The sequence below is a fragment of the Poromitra crassiceps genome (genome assembly GCF_964638095.1).
Source record: "Poromitra crassiceps genome assembly, chromosome: 1".
Taxonomy (NCBI): Eukaryota; Metazoa; Chordata; class Actinopteri; order Beryciformes; family Melamphaidae; genus Poromitra; species Poromitra crassiceps.
Window position 1 is genome coordinate 44068939 of NC_139623.1, and position 5555 is coordinate 44074493.

Sequence of the window (5555 nt, forward strand, 5' to 3'; positions counted from 1 at the left end):
GCACGTCTTCAGAGGCGAGGGCTTAGATCTTGTTCGACTAGTTCTGTGAGGTTAAAATAAGGGGAGAGGAAAAAGACAGGGGAAAAACAGCCCACAGCTCTCTATGATTATATGATCTCTGTTCTCTCAGCAGCCAGTCACAGAGTGGAGAACAGATGTTGTTAGTGTTGCGGCCGCTGGTGCAGATAATCCATCATTGAAAGACATGAAATGACCATGGAAATGACACATTTTACTCAGGGCTGACTCACAGTTTTAGGCACTTCATGACCTGAATCTAGTATCATATAAATCATTGCTTTTCTGGAGAGAATTTTTTTGATTTTTGTTTCCTTTGGTGGTTTGCCCGTTTGATGATCACCGACTGGAGGTCAGAGTTCACCCAAATCTTTATCTACCACTACATCACGGATGACAAGGGCCTTGCATCACTTCAGTGAATGGACCTGTGTGTTTCATGACGGCTTTGAAGCTGGTCTGTCAGAGCGCTGAGGTGTGACTCAGCAGACTGAAAAGTCCCTCTCGCCAGCACACAGGGGAGCAACCTGGCAGACAACCTGCCTGTCTGCCAGGAGGAAGTCTTACAATCTGTGAGCCACTCACTGATCATTCCAGATAAGCACTGAGCTGGCCAGAAAACCTGTCTGATAATGATTGAGAAGACAAGAAACAGCAATAACAAGACCCCCCCCAAGTAGCAATGCTCAGTGGTTCTAAAAAAATCACATCAAGAACCCCTAAACTGACTGAAATTAGACCACAAACCCCCATTTGATAAGATGTGGTCTCAGGGCCTCCCCGGGCCTCCCCCGCCCCCCTCCTTGATAAGATTTTAGCTTTTGGAATGACCCTCCTCTCCTGGCCCTGTCTTGCAGGAGCATGGTGTTGGGGGTCGTTAGGCTGATTGGGTGCACCTGGGCCTGGTGCACTCATGATACTCATTGGGCTTAAGAAGAACTTCACACCATTCAGTCTCTCTGCTTCCAGTCGATGCACCTGGAGTTTGTGTTGTCTAGTTCCTGTAGTTTTAGTTAATACATTAAATTATTGTTTTAACTTTTACTTTGGTGTATGACTCCCCTCATTTGTTACTTCCTTGAGCCAGGTTGTAACATGAGGGGAGTCATACACCAAAGTAAAAGTTACAACAATAATTTAATAACTAAAATTAATGGAAAATAACTACAAATACAAATAAACTACATTAAACAAACAGAAAAAAGGTGCATCGGTGAGGAGGGAGAGTGACTGAATGATCTGAAAGTCTTCTTAAGGCCAGTGAGTGTACCGAGTCCAGGTGCACCCAATCAGCCGAACAACCCCAACACCAAGCTCCGAGACAGGAGAGTGGGAGGGTCGTCACAATCGATATTACAGAAAGTGTATGAAATCCATGACCAACATAGTCATATATTCTGTCATTGTGTTACTTATAGTTGGAATTATAGTGAAAATAGATGATTACCCTTTTTTGCTGGTCACCACTTCCTGGAACCCCCTCAAGGACCCCAGGGGTCAAAGGTCAAGGTAGGGATATCACTGATATAGCTGACTCAAATATTGCCCCAGGAATATATGGAAGCAAAACTTTTTTTAATTGAGTTCCCCCATACATAATAGCATAGTTCACTGTGTTCTGTAGATCAGTGATTCTCAACCTTTTTCTGAAGGAGCCCATATTTAGTCCACATCAGCACCACAGAGCCCCATTAGATTTTGTCTCTCCAACCCAAATTTGAGAATATTTTTATTGCCAGATATGAGTTTACAGAATTCCATAAATATCTGTATTGTAGGTAGACAGATAACACTGAAACTATGCCCAAAAAAAGTCATTCTTCTACATTCTCTAATTGTGTTAACTTCTTGTAAATTAAATAATGCTGAAGCTTACGATTCATCAATTTTCAGGGGACCCCCTGGAACCCCCCAGGACCCCACGCTGAGAACCGCTGCTGTAGATGTTGCTAGATGCAGTTGCCACAGAAACAGAATTCCTGGCCTGATTTGAATCAAATGTCAATATTGTTTTTCAAACCAACTGCTCTGCCTCTGCCTCATCTTCCATAAAACAAAACCAACTAGAACGACCGCAACGTGGACTTATGCCTCCGCCATTAGTTAATTCTACAGTCCAAATCGCCATTTGAGGCAAATTGGAAGAAATTCTGTCAAGGCGCTCCTCAGATGTTCCGTTACAGAGCTTGAAAATTGGGTGTGTGAGGTCACAGTGACCTTGAACTTTGACCACCAAAATGTCCTTGAGTCCAAGTGGACGTTTGAGGCAAATTCGAAGAAATTCTATCATATTCCTGAGATATCGCGTTAACAAGCTTAAAAATGGCATTCGAGAGGTCACAGTGACCTTGACCTTTGACCTTTGATAACCAAAATGGAATCAGTTCATCCTTGCGTCCAAGTTGATGTTTGAGCCAAATCAGAAGAAATTCTATCAAGCCATTCTTGAGATATTGCGTTAACGAACTTGGGAATGGCGTTCATGAGGTCATAGTGACCTTGAAGTTTGACCACCAAAATCTAATCAGTTCATCCTTGAGTCCAAGTCGATGGTTGAGACAAATTGGAAGAAATTCCGTCAAGGCATTCCTGAGATATCGCGTTAACAAGCTTGAAAATGGCGTTCGAGAGGTCACAGTGACCTTGACCTTTGACCACCAAAATCTAATCAGTTCATCCTTGAGTCCAAGTCAATGTTTGAGGCAAATTTGATGAAATTCGGTCAAGGCATTCCTGAGATATCGCGTTAACAAGCTTGAAAATGGTGTTCGAGAGATCACAGTGACCTTGACCTTTGACCTTTGACCACCAAAATCTAATCAGATCATCCTTGAGTCTAAGTGGATGTTTAAGGCAAATTTGATGCTCTGCTCCGCTTTGCAGGAAGACAACAGATCCATGGGAGAGACAGGAAGATCAATGAAATCAATGAAGACCTGGCAGTGGCCCCAGGGAGCCCATATTATATCCAGTACACACATTCAAATTCCACTCATGCCTCCCTCCCACCTTACCCTAGAGACCCAGCATTACCCTCAATGGTTACCTTCAATACACCCTTGGCACTGGCCTGAGGGATACAGCATGGCCCAACAGCACTGGAGCATGGTGGGCTACCATTCAGAGATGCTCACAAGTCATTTTTTTGCAACTCCAAGTCAAGTCTCAAGTCTTTGTTTGAGCTAGAGTCCAAGTCAATTAAGTCTCAGGTCTCAAGATGAGGCAGTAAGAGAGGAGTCGTTGTTGGGCCGTGGTGAGTTTTCTTAAGATTTCAGACACACCAAAGATGATCAGGAAAGTTCTGGTTCTAATAATCACTGAGATGTTACTGAAGACATCCGTCCAAAAAGATGCAACTTTAGTGCATGAAGCTATGAAAAAGAGTTGCCTCTGAGGTACTATCTCTAGTAGGCCTACCACATTTATCACATTATGGGTGATACATTTGGATATATGTTGTGTATTTTTTTTTTACCTTGGAGTAGTGGAGTCTATGTAGTAACCTGAATTGTGTTAACCCCAATTAATCAATAATCTACCCCAAACTGATCAGCATTGGTAATTTAAACCAAAATCTAATCTGATAGATGCTTTAAATTGCATAGGAATGAAGGTTCTGGGTCTTGCTGCAGAAAGTAAAAAGAGAAGTGTAGCCCACAGCCCACAGTGACTGTATAAAGCAAAGCTAACCTGCCAAATCTATCAAGCTTTACAACAGCCGTGACTAACAGAGAGCTGGGATTGTTGATAACAGAATGCTGGGATTGGGCAACAACAGCACATGAGGGACGGATCACTAAGCAACAAGTGAGCTATAGGTGCGCTCTGCACACAAAGGCCTCCGATTACACACGTCCTACCAGTCATTTTGCGGGCGCTCACCGCAAACACGAGCTATAAAAACAAGGACAATTACAAGCAGCAACCACCAGCACTCAGAGGCACTCAGGTGTCTCGGGTTACGAAAAGACGAGCCCTTCAGGCGTCAGGGATGGCATCTTTAGTTGAATGAGTGATGAGAACTTGAAGTGGTCTGAGGAATTAGCCAACAGGCTGGTATTGCAGGTAGATCAGTCCCCCCTCCCCCCCCCCCTCTCACACACCCATCATCCTGCACCCTGCGATCCCCCTCGGGGGCAGTTCCCATGGCCTGTGCCAATATGAGTGTGCTCTGTGGGGTCTGGAGTCATAATAATAACATTGCGGCTGCAGATGCAGACATGCTGCCTGGGCCTCGTAATTCCTAAACACATGCAGGTGCAGTGGCTCTGTGGCTGGCAGGAGCAGGAGCAGCACACTCCCTCTCTGCGAGCCAGGCAGAGGAGCAGGAGCACTGCGAGCCAGGCGGAGGCACTTTCTCCAGGAGGCTGGGAGTAACCTGAGCAGTGTTGGGGGTAACTCATTACAAAAGTAACATATTACATGTAATATATGATTTTTTTTTGCAGTAACTCGGTAATATCACTTATTACCAAATAGGATTTCAGTAATATTATACCAGTTACTTTGTCAAGTAACACAAGTTATTGAGTTACTTTAAAAAAAAATCAAAGCACATATTTAAATAAAGATAGAATCGTAATCCTAATTTACTAATCAAATTGTGTGTTTTTATGCAAATGACCACTACAGATGACAATAACAAAGGAAAAGGATAACATTTAGAATTTTGGACGGTTTAAACTTTACACTGACTTCAAGACGGTTGAAATTATTTTTCAGGATGGTTATTTTGGTGAAAGTAATGCAAAAGTAGTGTAATATGTAACGAGTTACTCTACACAGACAGTCATATTACAAAGTAACTTATTACTTTCAAATAAAAGTAACTAGTAATATACTGTATGGTATATTACATTTTCAAAGTAACTTGCCCAACACTGAACCTGAGGCATGCCGCCTCAGAGAGAAAGTAAAAAAAAAAAAGGCTTTTAGATAGCCTATTTCTTTCTGGGAACATTTTAGAGGAGATGTTTTTGGTGTCTAGGGTGAAAATGTGTCATTTTCTGTTCCCATTTTCAGAAAAAGAACTAACACTTGCAGTTATTATGACTCTGGCAATTACTGCAGCTAGTGCCTACTGAGGTATTATCGTGATGCCCGGTTAAAAACTCCGGATGGTTTTAACCAGGCAAAAAAAACTGTGGTCACTGTCATTTTTAATTATATAATTAAAATCTGTGGTAAAAGGGGGCCTGTGGGGGATACATGGAACAGATGATAGTGGAAAAAACTGAATCACAGTTCCTTCTGTTGGTTTAGGTAAAAAAAACAAAAATCTAAACTTTAGTAACACTGAATGAATGTCAATTAAACAGACTATATAAAAAAGACTGCAGGTCATAAGCTTTGAGGATCTGTGTTTATATATCAAAATTAGCATAGCCGACAGAGGGGGAAACACACAAGACAATTTGATCATGAGGCTCTACAAATATCTAAGCAAGCCTCTTTGGCCATTCTTGATCAAAGCCATGTTTATCTATCCACTGTGATATATCTTGCAGGTTTGGTTGTATATGACCTCCAGTTCATCA